Source organism: Salvelinus fontinalis, chromosome 6 (genome assembly GCF_029448725.1).
Source record: "Salvelinus fontinalis isolate EN_2023a chromosome 6, ASM2944872v1, whole genome shotgun sequence".
NCBI classification, from domain to species: domain Eukaryota; kingdom Metazoa; phylum Chordata; class Actinopteri; order Salmoniformes; family Salmonidae; genus Salvelinus; species Salvelinus fontinalis.
This window is the reverse complement of record NC_074670.1, coordinates 84,897,258-84,920,363: the sequence shown is the minus strand read 5'-3', so window position 1 is coordinate 84,920,363 and position 23,106 is coordinate 84,897,258.

The window sequence follows — 23,106 nt, the reverse complement described above, 5'->3', positions numbered from 1 at the left end:
AAGGCAGCAGCTACTCTTTCTGGGGTTTATTATGGATCCCCATTACTTCCTGCCAAGCCAGCAGCTACTCTTCCTGGGGTTTATTATGGATCCCCATTAGTTCCTGCCAAGGAAACAGCTACTCTTCCTGGGATTTATTATGGATCCCCATTAGTTCCTGTCAAGGCAGCAGCTACTCTTCCTGGGGTTTATTATGGATCCCCATTAGTTCCTGTCAAGGCAGCAGCTACTCTTCCTGGGGTTTATTATGGATCCCCATTACTTCCTGCCAAGGCAGCAGCTACTCTTCCGGGGGTTTATTATGGATCCCCATTAGTTCCTGCCAAGCCAGCAGCTACTCTTCCTGGGGTTTATTATAGATCCCCATTAGTTTTTGCCAAGGCTGCAGCTACTCTTCCTGGGGTTTATTATGGACCCCCATTACTTCCTGCCAAGCCAGCAGCTACTCTTCCTGGGGTTTATTATAGATCCCCATTAGTTTTTGCCAAGGCTGCAGCTACTCTTCCTGGGGTTTATTATGGACCCCCATTACTTCCTGCCAAGGCAGCAGCTACTCTTCCTGGGGTTTATTATGGATCCCCATTAGTTCCTGCCAAGGCAGCAGCTACTCTTCCTGGGATTTATTATGGATCCCCATTAGTTCCTGTCAAGGCAGCAGCTACTCTTCCTGGGGTTTATTATGGATCCCCATTACTTCCTGCCAAGGCAGCAGCTACTCTTCCGGGGGTTTATTATGGATCCCCATTAGTTCCTGCCAAGCCAGCAGCTACTCTTCCTGGGGTTTATTATAGATCCCCATTAGTTCCTGCCAAGGCAGCAGCTACTCTTCCTGGGGTTTATTATGGATCCCCATTAGTTCCTGCCAAGGCAGCAGCTACTCTTCCTGTGGTTTATTATGGATCCCCATTACTTCCTGCCAAGCCAGCAGCTACTCTTCCTTGGGTTTATTATAGATCCCAATTACTTCCTGCCAAGCCAGCAGCTACTCTTCCTGGGGTTTATTATGGATCCCCATTAGTTCCTGCCAAGGCAACAGCTACTCTTCCTGGGGTTTATTATGGATCCCCATTAGTTCCTGTAAAGGCAGCAGCTACTCTTCCTGGGGTTTATTATGGATCCCCATTAGTTCCTGCCAAGGCAGCAGCTACTCTACCTGGGGTTTATTATGGATCCCCATTAGTTCCTGCCAGGGCATTAGCTACTCTTCCTGGGGTTTATTATGGATCCCCATTAGTTCCTGCCAAGGCAGCAGCTACTCTTCCTGGGGTTTATTATGGATCCCCATTAGTTCCTGCCAAGGTATCAGCTACTCTTCCTGGGGTTTATTATGGATCCCCATTACTTCCTGCCAAGGCAGCAGCTACTCTTCCTGGGGTTTATTATGGATCCCCATTACTTCCTGCCAAGGCAGCAGCTACTCTTCCTGGGGTTTATTATGGATCCCCATTAGTTCCTGCCAAGGCAGCGGCTACTCTTCCTGGGGTTTATTATGGATCCCTATTAGTTCCTGCCAAGGCAGCAGCTACTCTTCCTGGGGTTTATTATGGATCCCCATTAGTTCCTGCCAAGTCAGCAGCTACTCTTCCTGGGGTTTATTATGGACCCCCATTACTTCCTGCCAAGGCAGCAGCTACTCTTCCTGGGGTTTATTATGGATCCCCATTAGTTCCTGCCAAGGCAGCAGCTACTCTTCCTGGGGTTTATTATGGATCCCCATTACTTCCTGCCAAGCCAGCAGCTACTCTTCCTGGGGTTTATTATGGATCCCCATTAGTTCCTGCCAAGGAAACAGCTACTCTTCCTGGGGTTTATTATGGATCCCCATTAGTTCCTGTCAAGGCAGCAGCTACTCTTCCTGGGGTTTATTATGGATCCCCATTAGTTCCTGTCAAGGCAGCAGCTACTCTTCCTGGGGTTTATTATGGATCCCAATTACTTCCTGCCAAGGCAGCAGCTACTCTTCCGGGGTTTTATTATGGATCCCCATTAGTTCCTGCCAAGCCAGCAGCTACTCTTCCTGGGGTTTATTATAGATCCCCATTAGTTCCTGCCAAGGCAGCAGCTACTCTTCCTGGGGTTTATTATGGATCCCCATTACTTCCTGCCAAGCCAGCAGCTACTCTTCCTGGGGTTTATTATGGATCCCCATTAGTTCCTGCCAAGCCAGCAGCTACTCTTCCTGGGGTTTATTATAGATCCCCATTAGTTCCTGCCAAGTCAGCAGCTACTCTTCCTGGGGTTTATTATGGATCCCCATTACTTCCTGCCAAGCCAGCAGCTACTCTTCCTGGGGTTTATTATGGATCCCCATTAGTTCCTGCCAAGGCAACAGCTACTCTTCCTGGGGTTTATTATGGATCCCCATTAGTTCCTGTAAAGGCAGCAACTACTCTTCCTGGGGTTTATTATGGATCCCCATTAGTTCCTGCCAAGGCAGCAGCTACTCTACCTGGGGTATATTATGGATCCCCATTAGTTCCTGCCAGGGCATTAGCTACTCTTCCTGGGGTTTATTATGGATCCCCATTAGTTCCTGCCAAGGCAGCAGCTACTCTTCCTGGGGTTTATTATGGATCCCCATTAGTTCCTGCCAAGGTATCAGCTACTCTTCCTGGGGTTTATTATGGATCCCCATTACTTCCTGCCAAGGCTGCAGCTACTCTTCCTGGGGTATATTATGGATCCCCATTAGTTCCTGCCAAGGCAGCAGCTACTCTTCCTGGGGTTTATTATGGATCCCCATTAGTTCCTGCCAAGGCAGCAGCTACTCTTCCTGGGGTTTATTATGGATCCCTATTAGTTCCTGCCAAGGCAGCAGCTACTCTTCCTGGGGTTTATTATGGATCCCCATTACTTCCTGTCAAGGTATCAGCTACTCTTCCTGGGGTTTATTATGGATCCCCATTAGTTCCTGCCAAGGCAGCAGCTACTCTTCCTGGGGTTTATTATGGATCCCTATTAGTTCCTGCCAAGGCAGCAGCTACTCTTCCTGGGGTTTATTATGGATCCCCATTAGTTCCTGCCAAGGCAGCAGCTACTCTTCCTGGGGTTTATTATGGATCCCCATTACTTCCTGCCAAGCCAGCAGCTACTCTTCCTGGGGTTTATTATGGATCCCCATTAGTTCCTGCCAAGGAAACAGCTACTCTTCCTGGGGTTTATTATGGATCCCCATTAGTTCCTGTCAAGGCAGCAGCTACTCTTCCTGGGTTTTTTTTATGGATCCCCATTAGTTCCTGTCAAGGCAGCAGCTACTCTTCCTGGGGTTTATTATGGATCCCCATTACTTCCTGCCAAGGCAGCAGCTACTCTTCCTGGGGTTTGTTATGGATCCCCATTACTTCCTGCCAAGCCAGCAGCTACTCTTCCTGGGGTTTATTATAGATCCCCATTAGTTCCTGCCAAGGCAGCAGCTACTCTTCCTGGGGTTTATTATGGACCCCCATTACTTCCTGCCAAGGCAGCAGCTACTCTTCCTGGGGTTTATTATGGATCCCCATTAGTTCCTGCCAAGGCAGCAGCTACTCTTCCTGGGGTTTATTATGGATCCCCATTAGTTCCTGTCAAGGCAGCAGCTACTCTTCCGGGGGTTTATTATGGATCCCCATTAGTTCCTGCCAAGGCAGCAGCTACTCTTCCTGGGGTTTATTATGGATCCCCATTAGTTCCTGCCAAGGCAGCAGCTACTCTTCCTTGGGTTTATTATGGATCCCTATTAGTTCCTGCCAAGGCAGCAGCTACTCTTCCTGGGGTTTATTATGGATCCCCATTACTTCCTGTCAAGGTATCAGCTACTCTTCCTGGGGTTTATTATGGATCCCCATTAGTTCCTGCCAAGGCAGCAGCTACTCTTCCTGGGGTTTATTATGGATCCCTATTAGTTCCTGCCAAGGCAGCAGCTACTCTTCCTGGGGTTTATTATGGATCCCCATTAGTTCCTGCCAAGGCAGCAGCTACTCTTCCTGGGGTTTATTATGGATCCCCATTACTTCCTGCCAAGCCAGCAGCTACTCTTCCTGGGGTTTATTATGGATCCCCATTAGTTCCTGCCAAGGAAACAGCTACTCTTCCTGGGGTTTATTATGGATCCCCATTAGTTCCTGTCAAGGCAGCAGCTACTCTTCCTGGGGTTTATTATGGATCCCCATTAGTTCCTGTCAAGGCAGCAGCTACTCTTCCTGGGGTTTATTATGGATCCCCATTACTTCCTGCCAAGGCAGCAGCTACTCTTCCTGGGGTTTATTATGGATCCCCATTACTTCCTGCCAAGCCAGCAGCTACTCTTCCTGGGGTTTATTATAGATCCCCATTAGTTCCTGCCAAGGCAGCAGCTACTCTTCCTGGGGTTTATTATGGATCCCCATTACTTCCTGCCAAGCCAGCAGCTACTCTTCCTGGGGTTTATTATGGATCCCCATTACTTCCTGCCAAGCCAGCAGCTACTCTTCCTGGGGTTTATTATGGATCCCCATTACTTCCTGCCAAGCCAGCAGCTACTCTTCCTGGGGTTTATTATGGATCCCCATTACTTCCTGCCAAGCCAGCAGCTACTCTTCCTGGGGTTTATTATAGATCCCCATTAGTTCCTGCCAAGCCAGCAGCTACTCTTCCTGGGGTTTATTATGGATCCCCATTACTTCCTGCCAAGCCAGCAGCTACTCTTCCTGGGGTTTATTATGGATCCCCATTAGTTCCTGCCAAGGCAACAGCTACTCTTCCTGGGGTTTATTATGGATCCCCATTAGTTCCTGTCAAGGCAGCAGCTACTCTTCCTGGGGTTTATTATGGATCCCCATTAGTTCCTGCCAAGGCAGCAGCTACTCTACCTGGGGTTTATTATGGATCCCCATTAGTTTCTGCCAGGGCATTAGCTACTCTTCCTGGGGTTTATTATGGATCCCCATTAGTTCCTGCCAAGGCAGCAGCTACTCTTCCTGGGGTTTATTATGGATCCCCATTAGTTCCTGCCAAGGTATCAGCTACTCTTCCTGGGGTTTATTATGGATCCCCATTACTTCCTGCCAAGGCAGCAGCTACTCTTCCTGGGGTTTATTATGGATCCCCATTACTTCCTGCCAAGCCAGCAGCTACTCCTCCTGGGGTTTATTATAAATCCCCATTAGTTCCTGCCAAGCCAGCAGCTACTCTTCCTGGGGTTTATTATGGATCCCCATTAGTTCCTGCCAAGGCAGCAGCTACTCTTCCTGGGGTTTATTATGGATCCCCATTACTTCCTGCCAAGCCAGCAGCTACTCTTCCTGGGGTTTATTATGGATCCCCATTAGTTCCTGCCAAGGAAACAGCTACTCTTCCTGGGGTTTATTATGGATCCCCATTAGTTCCTGTCAAGGCAGCAGCTACTCTTCCTGGGGTTTATTATGGATCCCCATTAGTTCCTGTCAAGGCAGCAGCTACTCTTCCTGGGGTTTATTATGGATCCCCATTACTTCCTGCCAAGGCAGCAGCTACTCTTCCTGGGGTTTATTATGGATCCCCATTACTTCCTGCCAAGCCAGCAGCTACTCTTCCTGGGGTTTATTATAGATCCCCATTAGTCCCTGCCAAGGCAGCAGCTACTCTTCCTGGGGTTTATTATGGATCCCCATTACTTCCTGCCAAGCCAGCAGCTACTCTTCCTGGGGTTTATTATGGATCCCCATTACTTCCTGCCAAGCCAGCAGCTACTCTTCCTGGGGTTTATTATGGATCCCCATTACTTCCTGCCAAGCCAGCAGCTACTCTTCCTGGGGTTTATTATGGATCCCCATTACTTCCTGCCAAGCCAGCAGCTACTCTTCCTGGGGTTTATTATAGATCCCCATTAGTTCCTGCCAAGCCAGCAGCTACTCTTCCTGGGGTTTATTATGGATCCCCATTACTTCCTGCCAAGCCAGCAGCTACTCTTCCTGGGGTTTATTATGGATCCCCATTAGTTCCTGCCAAGGCAACAGCTACTCTTCCTGGGGTTTATTATGGATCCCCATTAGTTCCTGTCAAGGCAGCAGCTACTCTTCCTGGGGTTTATTATGGATCCCCATTAGTTCCTGCCAAGGCAGCAGCTACTCTACCTGGGGTTTATTATGGATCCCCATTAGTTTCTGCCAGGGCATTAGCTACTCTTCCTGGGGTTTATTATGGATCCCCATTAGTTCCTGCCAAGGCAGCAGCTACTCTTCCTGGGGTTTATTATGGATCCCCATTAGTTCCTGCCAAGGTATCAGCTACTCTTCCTGGGGTTTATTATGGATCCCCATTACTTCCTGCCAAGGCAGCAGCTACTCTTCCTGGGGTTTATTATGGATCCCCATTACTTCCTGCCAAGCCAGCAGCTACTCCTCCTGGGGTTTATTATAAATCCCCATTAGTTCCTGCCAAGGCAGCAGCTACTCTTCCTGGGGTTTATTATGGATCCCCATTACTTCCTGCCAAGCCAGCAGCTACTCTTCCTGGGGTTTATTATGGATCCCCATTAGTTCCTGCCAAGGAAACAGCTACTCTTCCTGGGGTTTATTATGGATCCCCATTAGTTCCTGTCAAGGCAGCAGCTACTCTTCCTGGGGTTTATTATGGATCCCCATTAGTTCCTGTCAAGGCAGCAGCTACTCTTCCTGGGGTTTATTATGGATCCCCATTACTTCCTGCCAAGGCAGCAGCTACTCTTCCTGGGGTTTATTATGGATCCCCATTACTTCCTGCCAAGCCAGCAGCTACTCTTCCTGGGGTTTATTATAGATCCCCATTAGTTCCTGCCAAGGCAGCAGCTACTCTTCCTGGGGTTTATTATGGATCCCCATTACTTCCTGCCAAGCCAGCAGCTACTCTTCCTGGGGTTTATTATGGATCCCCATTACTTCCTGCCAAGCCAGCAGCTACTCTTCCTGGGGTTTATTATGGATCCCCATTACTTCCTGCCAAGCCAGCAGCTACTCTTCCTGGGGTTTATTATGGATCCCCATTACTTCCTGCCAAGCCAGCAGCTACTCTTCCTGGGGTTTATTATAGATCCCCATTAGTTCCTGCCAAGCCAGCAGCTACTCTTCCTGGGGTTTATTATGGATCCCCATTACTTCCTGCCAAGCCAGCAGCTACTCTTCCTGGGGTTTATTATGGATCCCCATTAGTTCCTGCCAAGGCAACAGCTACTCTTCCTGGGGTTTATTATGGATCCCCATTAGTTCCTGTCAAGGCAGCAGCTACTCTTCCTGGGGTTTATTATGGATCCCCATTAGTTCCTGCCAAGGCAGCAGCTACTCTACCTGGGGTTTATTATGGATCCCCATTAGTTTCTGCCAGGGCATTAGCTACTCTTCCTGGGGTTTATTATGGATCCCCATTAGTTCCTGCCAAGGCAGCAGCTACTCTTCCTGGGGTTTATTATGGATCCCCATTAGTTCCTGCCAAGGTATCAGCTACTCTTCCTGGGGTTTATTATGGATCCCCATTACTTCCTGCCAAGGCAGCAGCTACTCTTCCTGGGGTTTATTATGGATCCCCATTACTTCCTGCCAAGCCAGCAGCTACTCCTCCTGGGGTTTATTATAAATCCCCATTAGTTCCTGCCAAGCCAGCAGCTACTCTTCCTGGGGTTTATTATGGATCCCCATTAGTTCCTGCCAAGGCAGCAGCTACTCTTCCTGGGGTTTATTATGGATCCCCATTACTTCCTGCCAAGCCAGCAGCTACTCTTCCTGGGGTTTATTATGGATCCCCATTAGTTCCTGCCAAGGAAACAGCTACTCTTCCTGGGGTTTATTATGGATCCCCATTAGTTCCTGTCAAGGCAGCAGCTACTCTTCCTGGGGTTTATTATGGATCCCCATTAGTTCCTGTCAAGGCAGCAGCTACTCTTCCTGGGGTTTATTATGGATCCCCATTACTTCCTGCCAAGGCAGCAGCTACTCTTCCTGGGGTTTATTATGGATCCCCATTACTTCCTGCCAAGCCAGCAGCTACTCTTCCTGGGGTTTATTATAGATCCCCATTAGTCCCTGCCAAGGCAGCAGCTACTCTTCCTGGGGTTTATTATGGATCCCCATTACTTCCTGCCAAGCCAGCAGCTACTCTTCCTGGGGTTTATTATGGATCCCCATTACTTCCTGCCAAGCCAGCAGCTACTCTTCCTGGGGTTTATTATGGATCCCCATTACTTCCTGCCAAGCCAGCAGCTACTCTTCCTGGGGTTTATTATGGATCCCCATTACTTCCTGCCAAGCCAGCAGCTACTCTTCCTGGGGTTTATTATAGATCCCCATTAGTTCCTGCCAAGCCAGCAGCTACTCTTCCTGGGGTTTATTATGGATCCCCATTACTTCCTGCCAAGCCAGCAGCTACTCTTCCTGGGGTTTATTATGGATCCCCATTAGTTCCTGCCAAGGCAACAGCTACTCTTCCTGGGGTTTATTATGGATCCCCATTAGTTCCTGTCAAGGCAGCAGCTACTCTTCCTGGGGTTTATTATGGATCCCCATTAGTTCCTGCCAAGGCAGCAGCTACTCTACCTGGGGTTTATTATGGATCCCCATTAGTTTCTGCCAGGGCATTAGCTACTCTTCCTGGGGTTTATTATGGATCCCCATTAGTTCCTGCCAAGGCAGCAGCTACTCTTCCTGGGGTTTATTATGGATCCCCATTAGTTCCTGCCAAGGTATCAGCTACTCTTCCTGGGGTTTATTATGGATCCCCATTACTTCCTGCCAAGGCAGCAGCTACTCTTCCTGGGGTTTATTATGGATCCCCATTACTTCCTGCCAAGCCAGCAGCTACTCCTCCTGGGGTTTATTATAAATCCCCATTAGTTCCTGCCAAGCCAGCAGCTACTCTTCCTGGGGTTTATTATGGATCCCCATTACTTCCTGCCAAGCCAGCAGCTACTCTTCCTGGGGTTTATTATGGGTCCCCATTAGTTCCTGCCAAGCCAGCAGCTACTCTTCCTGGGGTTTATTATAGATCCCCATTACTTCCTGAAAAGCCATTAGCTACTCTTCCTGGGGTTTATTACGGATCCCCATTACTTCCTGCCAAGCCAGCAGCTACTCTTCCTGGGGTTTATTATGGATCCCCATTAGTTCCTGCCAAGGCAACAGCTACTCTTCCTGGGGTTTATTATGGATCCCCATTAGTTCCTGTCAAGGCAGCAGCTACTCTTCCTGGGGTTTATTATGGATCCCCATTACTTCCTGCCAAGGCAGCAGCTACTCTACCTGGGGTTTATTATGGATCCCCATTAGTTTCTGCCAGGGCATTAGCTACTCTTCCTGGGGTTTATTATGGATCCCCATTAGTTCCTGCCAAGGTATCAGCTACTCTTCCTGGGGTTTATTATGGATCCCCATTACTTCCTGCCAAGGCAGCAGCTACTCTTCCTGGGGTTTATTATGGATCCCCATTACTTCCTGCCAAGCCAGCAGCTACTCTTCCTGGGGTTTATTATGGATCCCCATTAGTTCCTGCCAAGCCAGCAGCTACTCTTCCTGGGGCTTATTATAGATCCCCATTAGTTCCTGCCAAGCTAGCAGCTACTCTTCCTGGGGTTTATTATGGATCCCCATTACTTCCTGCCAAGCCAGCAGCTACTCTTCCTGGGGTTTATTATGGATCCCCATTAGTTCCTGCCAAGGCAACAGCTACTCTTCCTGGGGTTTATTATGGATCCCCATTAGTTCCTGTCAAGGCAGCAGCTACTCTTCCTGGGGTTTATTATGGATCCCCATTAGTTCCTGCCAAGGCAGCAGCTACTCTTCCTGGGGTTTATTATGGATCCCCATTACTTCCTGCCAAGGCAGCAGCTACTCTACCTGGGGTTTATTATGGATCCCCATTAGTTTCTGCAGGGCATTAGCTACTCTTCCTGGGGTTTATTATGGATCCCCATTAGTTCCTGCCAAGGTAGCAGCTACTCTTCCTGGGGTTTATTATGGATCCCCATTACTTCCTGCCAAGGCAGCAGCTACTCTTCCTGGGGTTTATTATGGATCCCCATTACTTCCTGCCAAGCCAGCAGCTACTCTTCCTGGGGTTTATTATGGATCCCCATTAGTTCCTGCCAAGGCAGCAGCTACTCTACCTGGGGTTTATTATGGATCCCCATTAGTTTCTGCCAGGGCATTAGCTACTCTTCCTGGGGTTTATTATGGATCCCCATTAGTTCCTGCCAAGGCAGCAGCTACTCTTCCTGGGGTTTATTATGGATCCCCATTAGTTCCTGCCAAGGTATCAGCTACTCTTCCTGGGGTTTATTATGGATCCCCATTACTTCCTGCCAAGGCAGCAGCTACTCTTCCTGGGGTTTATTATGGATCCCCATTACTTCCTGCCAAGCCAGCAGCTACTCCTCCTGGGGTTTATTATAAATCCCCATTAGTTCCTGCCAAGCCAGCAGCTACTCTTCCTGGGGTTTATTATGGATCCCCATTAGTTCCTGCCAAGGCAGCAGCTACTCTTCCTGGGGTTTATTATGGATCCCCATTACTTCCTGCCAAGCCAGCAGCTACTCTTCCTGGGGTTTATTATGGATCCCCATTAGTTCCTGCCAAGGAAACAGCTACTCTTCCTGGGGTTTATTATGGATCCCCATTAGTTCCTGTCAAGGCAGCAGCTACTCTTCCTGGGGTTTATTATGGATCCCCATTAGTTCCTGTCAAGGCAGCAGCTACTCTTCCTGGGGTTTATTATGGATCCCCATTACTTCCTGCCAAGGCAGCAGCTACTCTTCCTGGGGTTTATTATGGATCCCCATTACTTCCTGCCAAGCCAGCAGCTACTCTTCCTGGGGTTTATTATAGATCCCCATTAGTCCCTGCCAAGGCAGCAGCTACTCTTCCTGGGGTTTATTATGGATCCCCATTACTTCCTGCCAAGCCAGCAGCTACTCTTCCTGGGGTTTATTATGGATCCCCATTACTTCCTGCCAAGCCAGCAGCTACTCTTCCTGGGGTTTATTATGGATCCCCATTACTTCCTGCCAAGCCAGCAGCTACTCTTCCTGGGGTTTATTATGGATCCCCATTACTTCCTGCCAAGCCAGCAGCTACTCTTCCTGGGGTTTATTATAGATCCCCATTAGTTCCTGCCAAGCCAGCAGCTACTCTTCCTGGGGTTTATTATGGATCCCCATTACTTCCTGCCAAGCCAGCAGCTACTCTTCCTGGGGTTTATTATGGATCCCCATTAGTTCCTGCCAAGGCAACAGCTACTCTTCCTGGGGTTTATTATGGATCCCCATTAGTTCCTGTCAAGGCAGCAGCTACTCTTCCTGGGGTTTATTATGGATCCCCATTAGTTCCTGCCAAGGCAGCAGCTACTCTACCTGGGGTTTATTATGGATCCCCATTAGTTTCTGCCAGGGCATTAGCTACTCTTCCTGGGGTTTATTATGGATCCCCATTAGTTCCTGCCAAGGCAGCAGCTACTCTTCCTGGGGTTTATTATGGATCCCCATTAGTTCCTGCCAAGGTATCAGCTACTCTTCCTGGGGTTTATTATGGATCCCCATTACTTCCTGCCAAGGCAGCAGCTACTCTTCCTGGGGTTTATTATGGATCCCCATTACTTCCTGCCAAGCCAGCAGCTACTCCTCCTGGGGTTTATTATAAATCCCCATTAGTTCCTGCCAAGCCAGCAGCTACTCTTCCTGGGGTTTATTATGGATCCCCATTACTTCCTGCCAAGCCAGCAGCTACTCTTCCTGGGGTTTATTATGGGTCCCCATTAGTTCCTGCCAAGCCAGCAGCTACTCTTCCTGGGGTTTATTATAGATCCCCATTACTTCCTGAAAAGCCATTAGCTACTCTTCCTGGGGTTTATTACGGATCCCCATTACTTCCTGCCAAGCCAGCAGCTACTCTTCCTGGGGTTTATTATGGATCCCCATTAGTTCCTGCCAAGGCAACAGCTACTCTTCCTGGGGTTTATTATGGATCCCCATTAGTTCCTGTCAAGGCAGCAGCTACTCTTCCTGGGGTTTATTATGGATCCCCATTACTTCCTGCCAAGGCAGCAGCTACTCTACCTGGGGTTTATTATGGATCCCCATTAGTTTCTGCCAGGGCATTAGCTACTCTTCCTGGGGTTTATTATGGATCCCCATTAGTTCCTGCCAAGGTATCAGCTACTCTTCCTGGGGTTTATTATGGATCCCCATTACTTCCTGCCAAGGCAGCAGCTACTCTTCCTGGGGTTTATTATGGATCCCCATTACTTCCTGCCAAGCCAGCAGCTACTCTTCCTGGGGTTTATTATGGATCCCCATTAGTTCCTGCCAAGCCAGCAGCTACTCTTCCTGGGGCTTATTATAGATCCCCATTAGTTCCTGCCAAGCTAGCAGCTACTCTTCCTGGGGTTTATTATGGATCCCCATTACTTCCTGCCAAGCCAGCAGCTACTCTTCCTGGGGTTTATTATGGATCCCCATTAGTTCCTGCCAAGGCAACAGCTACTCTTCCTGGGGTTTATTATGGATCCCCATTAGTTCCTGTCAAGGCAGCAGCTACTCTTCCTGGGGTTTATTATGGATCCCCATTAGTTCCTGCCAAGGCAGCAGCTACTCTTCCTGGGGTTTATTATGGATCCCCATTACTTCCTGCCAAGGCAGCAGCTACTCTACCTGGGGTTTATTATGGATCCCCATTAGTTTCTGCAGGGCATTAGCTACTCTTCCTGGGGTTTATTATGGATCCCCATTAGTTCCTGCCAAGGTAGCAGCTACTCTTCCTGGGGTTTATTATGGATCCCCATTACTTCCTGCCAAGGCAGCAGCTACTCTTCCTGGGGTTTATTATGGATCCCCATTACTTCCTGCCAAGCCAGCAGCTACTCTTCCTGGGGTTTATTATGGATCCCCATTACTTCCTGCCAAGCCAGCAGCTACTCTTCCTGGGGTTTATTATGGATCCCCATTAGTTCCTGCCAAGGAAACAGCTACTCTTCCTGGGGTTTATTATGGATCCCCATTAGTTCCTGTCAAGGCAGCAGCTACTATTCCTGGGGTTTATTATGGATCCCCATTAGTTCCTGTCAAGGCAGCAGCTACTCTTCCTGGGGTTTATTATGGATCCCCATTACTTCCTGCCAAGGCAGCAGCTACTCTTCCGGGGGTTTATTATGGATCCCCATTAGTTCCTGCCAAGGCAGCAGCTACTCTACCTGGGGTTTATTATGGATCCCCATTAGTTTCTGCCAGGGCATTAGCTACTCTTCCTGGGGTTTATTATGGATCCCCATTAGTTCCTGCCAAGGTATCAGCTACTCTTCCTGGGGTTTATTATGGATCCCCATTACTTCCTGCCAAGGCAGCAGCTACTCTTCCTGGGGTTTATTATGGATCCCCATTAGTTCCTGCCAAGGCAGCAGCTACTCTTCCTGGGGTTTATTAGGGATCCCTATTAGTTCCTGCCAAGGCAGCAGCTACTCTTCCTGGGGTTTATTATGGATCCCCATTAGTTCCTGCCAAGGCAGCAGCTACTCTTCCTGTGGTTTATTATGGACCCCCATTACTTCCTGCCAAGGCAGCAGCTACTCTTCCTGGGGTTTATTATGGATCCCCATTAGTACCTGCCAAGGCAGCAGCTACTCTTCCTGGGGTTTATTATGGATCCCCATGACTTCCTGCCAAGCCAGCAGCTACTCTTCCTGGGGTTTATTATGGATCCCCATTAGTTCCTGCCAAGGAAACAGCTACTCTTCCTGGGGTTTATTATGGATCCCCATTAGTTCATGTCAAGGCAGCAGCTACTCTTCCTGGGGTTTATTATGGATCCCCATTAGTTCCTGTCAAGGCAGCAGCTACTCTTCCTGGGGTTTATTATGGATCCCCATTACTTCCTGCCAAGGCAGCAGCTACTCTACCTGGGGTTTATTATGGATCCCCATTAGTTTCTGCCAGGGCATTAGCTACTCTTCCTGGGGTTTATTATGGATCCCCATTAGTTCCTGCCAAGGTATCAGCTACTCTTCCTGGGGTTTATTATGGATCCCCATTACTTCCTGCCAAGGCAGCAGCTACTCTTCCTGGGGTTTATTATGGATCCCCATTACTTCCTGCCAAGCCAGCAGCTACTCTTCCTGGGGTTTATTATGGATCCCCATTAGTTCCTGCCAAGCCAGCAGCTACTCTTCCTGGGGTTTATTATAGATCCCCATTAGTTCCTGCCAAGCCAGCAGCTACTCTTCCTGGGGTTTATTATGGATCCCCATTACTTCCTGCCAAGCCAGCAGCTACTCTTCCTGGGGTATATTATGGATCCCCATTAGTTCCTGCCAGGGCATTAGCTACTCTTCCTGGGGTTTATTATGGATCCCCATTAGTTCCTGCCAAGGCAGCAGCTACTCTTCCTGGGGTTTATTATGGATCCCCATTAGTTCCTGCCAAGGTATCAGATACTCTTTCTGGGGTTTATTATGGATCCCCATTACTTCCTGCCAAGGCAGCAGCTACTCTTCCTGGGGTTTATTATGGATCCCCATTAGTTCCTGCCAAGGCAGCAGCTACTCTTCCTGGGGTTTATTATGGATCCCCATTAGTTCCTGCCAAGGCAGCAGCTACTCTTCCTGGGGTTTATTATGGATCCCTATTACTTCCTGCCAAGGCAGCAGCTACTCTTCCTGGGGTTTATTATGGATCCCCATTAGTTCCTGCCAAGGCAGCAGCTACTCTTCCTGGGGTTTATTATGGACCCCCATTACTTCCTGCCAAGGCAGCAGCTACTCTTCCTGGGGTTTATTATGGATCCCCATTAGTTCCTGCCAAGGCAGCAGCTACTCTTTCTGGGGTTTATTATGGATCCCCATTACTTCCTGCCAAGCCAGCAGCTACTCTTCCTGGGGTTTATTATGGATCCCCATTAGTTCCTGCCAAGGAAACAGCTACTCTTCCTGGGATTTATTATGGATCCCCATTAGTTCCTGTCAAGGCAGCAGCTACTCTTCCTGGGGTTTATTATGGATCCCCATTAGTTCCTGTCAAGGCAGCAGCTACTCTTCCTGGGGTTTATTATGGATCCCCATTACTTCCTGCCAAGGCAGCAGCTACTCTTCCGGGGGTTTATTATGGATCCCCATTAGTTCCTGCCAAGCCAGCAGCTACTCTTCCTGGGGTTTATTATAGATCCCCATTAGTTTTTGCCAAGGCTGCAGCTACTCTTCCTGGGGTTTATTATGGACCCCCATTACTTCCTGCCAAGCCAGCAGCTACTCTTCCTGGGGTTTATTATAGATCCCCATTAGTTTTTGCCAAGGCTGCAGCTACTCTTCCTGGGGTTTATTATGGACCCCCATTACTTCCTGCCAAGGCAGCAGCTACTCTTCCTGGGGTTTATTATGGATCCCCATTAGTTCCTGCCAAGGCAGCAGCTACTCTTCCTGGGATTTATTATGGATCCCCATTAGTTCCTGTCAAGGCAGCAGCTACTCTTCCTGGGGTTTATTATGGATCCCCATTACTTCCTGCCAAGGCAGCAGCTACTCTTCCGGGGGTTTATTATGGATCCCCATTAGTTCCTGCCAAGCCAGCAGCTACTCTTCCTGGGGTTTATTATAGATCCCCATTAGTTCCTGCCAAGGCAGCAGCTACTCTTCCTGGGGTTTATTATGGATCCCCATTAGTTCCTGCCAAGGCAGCAGCTACTCTTCCTGTGGTTTATTATGGATCCCCATTACTTCCTGCCAAGCCAGCAGCTACTCTTCCTGGGGTTTATTATAGATCCCAATTACTTCCTGCCAAGCCAGCAGCTACTCTTCCTGGGGTTTATTATGGATCCCCATTAGTTCCTGCCAAGGCAACAGCTACTCTTCCTGGGGTTTATTATGGATCCCCATTAGTTCCTGTAAAGGCAGCAGCTACTCTTCCTGGGGTTTATTATGGATCCCCATTAGTTCCTGCCAAGGCAGCAGCTACTCTACCTGGGGTTTATTATGGATCCCCATTAGTTCCTGCCAGGGCATTAGCTACTCTTCCTGGGGTTTATTATGGATCCCCATTAGTTCCTGCCAAGGCAGCAGCTACTCTTCCTGGGGTTTATTATGGATCCCCATTAGTTCCTGCCAAGGTATCAGCTACTCTTCCTGGGGTTTATTATGGATCCCCATTACTTCCTGCCAAGGCAGCAGCTACTCTTCCTGGGGTTTATTATGGATCCCCATTACTTCCTGCCAAGGCAGCAGCTACTCTTCCTGGGGTTTATTATGGATCCCCATTAGTTCCTGCCAAGGCAGCGGCTACTCTTCCTGGGGTTTATTATGGATCCCTATTAGTTCCTGCCAAGGCAGCAGCTACTCTTCCTGGGGTTTATTATGGATCCCCATTAGTTCCTGCCAAGTCAGCAGCTACTCTTCCTGGGGTTTATTATGGACCCCCATTACTTCCTGCCAAGGCAGCAGCTACTCTTCCTGGGGTTTATTATGGATCCCCATTAGTTCCTGCCAAGGCAGCAGCTACTCTTCCTGGGGTTTATTATGGATCCCCATTACTTCCTGCCAAGCCAGCAGCTACTCTTCCTGGGGTTTATTATGGATCCCCATTAGTTCCTGCCAAGGAAACAGCTACTCTTCCTGGGGTTTATTATGGATCCCCATTAGTTCCTGTCAAGGCAGCAGCTACTCTTCCTGGGGTTTATTATGGATCCCCATTAGTTCCTGTCAAGGCAGCAGCTACTCTTCCTGGGGTTTATTATGGATCCCAATTACTTCCTGCCAAGGCAGCAGCTACTCTTCCGGGGTTTTATTATGGATCCCCATTAGTTCCTGCCAAGCCAGCAGCTACTCTTCCTGGGGTTTATTATAGATCCCCATTAGTTCCTGCCAAGGCAGCAGCTACTCTTCCTGGGGTTTATTATGGATCCCCATTACTTCCTGCCAAGCCAGCAGCTACTCTTCCTGGGGTTTATTATGGATCCCCATTAGTTCCTGCCAAGCCAGCAGCTACTCTTCCTGGGGTTTATTATAGATCCCCATTAGTTCCTGCCAAGTCAGCAGCTACTCTTCCTGGGGTTTATTATGGATCCCCATTACTTCCTGCCAAGCCAGCAGCTACTCTTCCTGGGGTTTATTATGGATCCCCATTAGTTCCTGCCAAGGCAACAGCTACTCTTCCTGGGGTTTATTATGGATCCCCATTAGTTCCTGTAAAGGCAGCAACTACTCTTCCTGGGGTTTATTATGGATCCCCATTAGTTCCTGCCAAGGCAGCAGCTACTCTACCTGGGGTATATTATGGATCCCCATTAGTTCCTGCCAGGGCATTAGCTACTCTTCCTGGGGTTTATTATGGATCCCCATTAGTTCCTGCCAAGGCAGCAGCTACTCTACCTGGGGTATATTATGGATCCCCATTAGTTCCTGCCAGGGCATTAGCTACTCTTCCTGGGGTTTATTATGGATCCCCATTACTTCCTGCCAAGGCTGCAGCTACTTTTCCTGGGGTTTATTATGGATCCCCATTAGTTCCTGCCAAGGCAGCAGCTACTCTTCCTGGGGTTTATTGTGGATCCCCATTAGTTCCTGCCAAGGCAGCAGCTACTCTTCCTGGGGTTTATTATGGATCCCTATTAGTTCCTGCCAAGGCAGCAGCTACTCTTCCTGGGGTTTATTATGGATCCCCATTACTTCCTGTCAAGGTATCAGCTACTCTTCCTGGGGTTTATTATGGATCCCCATTAGTTCCTGCCAAGGCAGCAGCTACTCTTCCTGGGGTTTATTATGGATCCCTATTAGTTCCTGCCAAGGCAGCAGCTACTCTTCCTGGGGTTTATTATGGATCCCCATTAGTTCCTGCCAAGGCAGCAGCTACTCTTCCTGGGGTTTATTATGGATCCCCATTACTTCCTGCCAAGCCAGCAGCTACTCTTCCTGGGGTTTATTATGGATCCCCATTAGTTCCTGCCAAGGAAACAGCTACTCTTCCTGGGGTTTATTATGGATCCCCATTAGTTCCTGTCAAGGCAGCAGCTACTCTTCCTGGTTTTTTTTTATGGATCCCCATTAGTTCCTGTCAAGGCAGCAGCTACTCTTCCTGGGGTTTATTATGGATCCCCATTACTTCCTGCCAAGGCAGCAGCTACTCTTCCTGGGGTTTGTTATGGATCCCCATTACTTCCTGCCAAGCCAGCAGCTACTCTTCCTGGGGTTTATTATAGATCCCCATTAGTTCCTGCCAAGGCAGCAGCTACTCTTCCTGGGGTTTATTATGGACCCCCATTACTTCCTGCCAAGGCAGCAGCTACTCTTCCTGGGGTTTATTATGGATCCCCATTAGTTCCTGCCAAGGCAGCAGCTACTCTTCCTGGGGTTTATTATGGATCCCCATTAGTTCCTGTCAAGGCAGCAGCTACTCTTCCTGGGGTTTATTATGGATCCCCATTACTTCCTGCCAAGGCAGCAGCTACTCTTCCGGGGGTTTATTATGGATCCCCATTAGTTCCTGCCAAGCCAGCAGCTACTCTTCCTGGGGTTTATTATAGATCCCCATTAGTTCCTGCCAAGGCAGCAGCTACTCTTCCTGGGGTTTATTATGGATCCCCATTAGTTCCTGCCAAGGCAGCAGCTACTCTTCCTGTGGTTTATTATGGATCCCCATTACTTCCTGCCAAGCCAGCAGCTACTCTTCCTGGGGTTTATTATAGATCCCCATTACTTCCTGCCAAGCCAGCAGCTACTCTTCCTGGGGTTTATTATGGATCCCCATTAGTTCCTGCCAAGGCAACAGCTACTCTTCCTGAGGTTTATTATGGATCCCCATTAGTTCCTGTAAAGGCAGCAGCTACTCTTCCTGGGGTTTATTATGGATCCCCATTAGTTCCTGCCAAGGCAGCAGCTACTCTACCTGGGGTTTATTATGGATCCCCATTAGTTCCTGCCAGGGCATTAGCTACTCTTCCTGGGGTTTATTATGGATCCCCATTAGTTCCTGCCAAGGCAGCAGCTACTCTTCCTGGGGTTTATTATGGATCCCCATTAGTTCCTGCCAAGGTATCAGCTACTCTTCCTGGGGTTTATTATGGATCCCCATTACTTCCTGCCAAGGCAGCAGCTACTCTTCCTGGGGTTTATTATGGATCCCCATTACTTCCTGCCAAGGCAGCAGCTACTCTTCCTGGGGTTTATTATGGATCCCCATTAGTTCCTGCCAAGGCAGCGGCTACTCTTCCTGGGGTTTATTATGGATCCCTATTAGTTCCTGCCAAGGCAGCAGCTACTCTTCCTGGGGTTTATTATGGATCCCCATTAGTTCCTGCCAAGTCAGCAGCTACTCTTCCTGGGGTTTATTATGGACCCCCATTACTTCCTGCCAAGGCAGCAGCTACTCTTCCTGGGGTTTATTATGGATCCCCATTAGTTCCTGCCAAGGCAGCAGCTACTCTTCCTGGGGTTTATTATGGATCCCCATTACTTCCTGCCAAGCCAGCAGCTACTCTTCCTGGGGTTTATTATGGATCCCCATTAGTTCCTGCCAAGGAAACAGCTACTCTTCCTGGGGTTTATTATGGATCCCCATTAGTTCCTGTCAAGGCAGCAGCTACTCTTCCTGGGGTTTATTATGGATCCCCATTAGTTCCTGTCAAGGCAGCAGCTACTCTTCCTGGGGTTTATTATGGATCCCAATTACTTCCTGCCAAGGCAGCAGCTACTCTTCCGGGGTTTTATTATGGATCCCCATTAGTTCCTGCCAAGCCAGCAGCTACTCTTCCTGGGGTTTATTATAGATCCCCATTAGTTCCTGCCAAGGCAGCAGCTTCTCTTCCTGGGGTTTATTATGGATCCCCATTACTTCCTGCCAAGCCAGCAGCTACTCTTCCTGGGGTTTATTATGGATCCCCATTAGTTCCTGCCAAGCCAGCAGCTACTCTTCCTGGGGTTTATTATAGATCCCCATTAGTTCCTGCCAAGTCAGCAGCTACTCTTCCTGGGGTTTATTATGGATCCCCATTACTTCCTGCCAAGCCAGCAGCTACTCTTCCTGGGGTTTATTATGGATCCCCATTAGTTCCTGCCAAGGCAACAGCTACTCTTCCTGGGGTTTATTATGGATCCCCATTAGTTCCTGTAAAGGCAGCAGCTACTCTTCCTGGGGTTTATTATGGATCCCCATTAGTTCCTGCCAAGGCAGCAGCTACTCTACCTGGGGTATATTATGGATCCCCATTAGTTCCTGCCAGGGCATTAGCTACTCTTCCTGGGGTTTATTATGGATCCCCATTAGTTCCTGCCAAGGCAGCAGCTACTCTTCCTGGGGTTTATTATGGAGCCCCATTACTTCCTGCCAAGGTATCAGCTACTCTTCCTGGGGTTTATTATGGATCCCCATTACTTCCTGCCAAGGCTGCAGCTACTCTTCCTGGGGTTTATTATGGATCCCCATTACTTCCTGCCAAGGCTGCAGCTACTCTTCCTGGGGTTTATTATGGATCCCCATTAGTTCCTGCCAAGGCAGCAGCTACTCTTCCTGGGGTTTATTATGGATCCCCATTAGTTCCTGCCAAGGCAGCAGCTACTCTTCCTGGGGTTTATTATGGATCCCTATTAGTTCCTGCCAAGGCAGCAGCTACTCTTCCTGGGGTTTATTATGGATCCCCATTACTTCCTGTCAAGGTATCAGCTACTCTTCCTGGGGTTTATTATGGATCCCCATTAGTTCCTGCCAAGGCAGCAGCTACTCTTCCTGGGGTTTATTATGGATCCCTATTAGTTCCTGCCAAGGCAGCAGCTACTCTTCCTGGGGTTTATTATGGATCCCCATTAGTTCCTGCCAAGGCAGCAGCTACTCTTCCTGGGGTTTATTATGGATCCCCATTACTTCCTGCCAAGCCAGCAGCTACTCTTCCTGGGGTTTATTATGGATCCCCATTAGTTCCTGCCAAGGCAGCAGCTACTCTTCCTGGGGTTTATTATGGAGCCCCATTACTTCCTGCCAAGGTATCAGCTACTCTTCCTGGGGTTTATTATGGATCCCCATTACTTCCTGCCAAGGCTGCAGCTACTCTTCCTGGGGTTTATTATGGATCCCCATTAGTTCCTGCCAAGGCAGCAGCTACTCTTCCTGGGGTTTATTATGGATCCCCATTAGTTCCTGCCAAGGCAGCAGCTACTCTTCCTGGGGTTTATTATGGATCCCTATTAGTTCCTGCCAAGGCAGCAGCTACTCTTCCTGGGGTTTATTATGGATCCCCATTACTTCCTGTCAAGGTATCAGCTACTCTTCCTGGGGTTTATTATGGATCCCCATTAGTTCCTGCCAAGGCAGCAGCTACTCTTCCTGGGGTTTATTATGGATCCCTATTAGTTCCTGCCAAGGCAGCAGCTACTCTTCCTGGGGTTTATTATGGATCCCCATTAGTTCCTGCCAAGGCAGCAGCTACTCTTCCTGGGGTTTATTATGGATCCCCATTAGTTCCTGCCAAGGCAGCAGCTACTCTTCCTGGGGTTTATTATGGATCCCCATTAGTTCCTGCCAAGGCAACAGCTACTCTTCCTGGGGTTTATTATGGATCCCCATTAGTTCCTTTCAAGGCAGCAGCTACTCTTCCTGGGGTTTATTATGGATCCCCATTAGTTCCTGCCAAGGCAGAAGCTACTCTACCTGGGGTTTATTATGGATCCCCATTAGTTTCTGCCAGGGCATTAGCTACTCTTCCTGGGGTTTATTATGGATCCCCATTAGTTCCTGCCAAGGCAGCAGCTACTCTTCCTGGGGTTTATTATGGATCCCCATTAGTTCCTGCCAAGGTATCAGCTACTCTTCCTGGGGTTTATTATGGATCCCCATTACTTCCTGCCAAGGCAGCAGCTACTCTTCCTGGGGTTTATTATGGATCCCCATTACTTCCTGCCAAGCCAGCAGCTACTCCTCCTGGGGTTTATTATAGATCCCCATTAGTTCCTGCCAAGCCAGCAGCTACTCTTCCTGGGGTTTATTATGGATCCCCATTACTTCCTGCCAAGCCAGCAGCTACTCTTCCTGGGGTTTATTATGGGTCCCCATTAGTTCCTGCCAAGCCAGCAGCTACTCTTCCTGGGGTTTATTATAGATCCCCATTAGTTCCTGCCAAGCCAGCAGCTACTCTTCCTGGGGTTTATTATGGATCCCCATTACTTCCTGCCAAGCCAGCAGCTACTCTTCCTGGGGTTTATTATGGATCCCCATTAGTTCCTGCCAAGGCAACAGCTACTCTTCCTGGGGTTTATTATGGATCCCCATTAGTTCCTGTCAAGGCAGCAGCTACTCTTCCTGGGGTTTTTTATGGATCCCCATTACTTCCTGCCAAGGCAGCAGCTACTCTACCTGGGGTTTATTATGGATCCCCATTAGTTTCTGCCAGGGCATTAGCTACTCTTCCTGGGGTTTATTATGGATCCCCATTAGTTCCTGCCAAGGTATCAGCTACTCTTCCTGGGGTTTATTATGGATCCCCATTACTTCCTGCTAAGGCAGCAGCTACTCTTCCTGGGGTTTATTATGGATCCCCATTACTTCCTGCCAAGCCAGCAGCTACTCTTCCTGGGGTTTATTATGGATCCCCATTAGTTCCTGCCAAGCCAGCAGCTACTCTTCCTGGGGTTTATTATAGATCCCCATTAGTTCCTGCCAAGCCAGCAGCTACTCTTCCTGGGGTTTATTATGGATCCCCATTACTTCCTGCCAAGCCAGCAGCTACTCTTCCTGGGGTTTATTATGGATCCCCATTACTTCCTGCCAAGGCAACAGCTACTCTTCCTGGGGTTTATTATGGATCCCCATTAGTTCCTGTCAAGGCAGCAGCTACTCTTCCTGGGGTTTATTATGGATCCCCATTAGTTCCTGCCAAGGCAGCAGCTACTCTTCCTGGGGTTTATTATGGATCCCCATTACTTCCTGCCAAGGCAGCAGCTACTCTACCTGGGGTTTATTATGGATCCCCATTAGTTTCTGCCAGGGCATTAGCTACTCTTCCTGGGGTTTATTATGGATCCCCAATTGTTCCTGCCAAGGTATCAGCTACTCTTCCTGGGGTTTATTATGGATCCCCATTACTTCCTGCCAAGCCAGCAGCTACTCTTCCTGGGGTTTATTATGGATCCCCATTAGTTCCTGCCAAGCCAGCAGCTACTCTTCCTGGGGTTTATTATAGATCCCCATTAGTT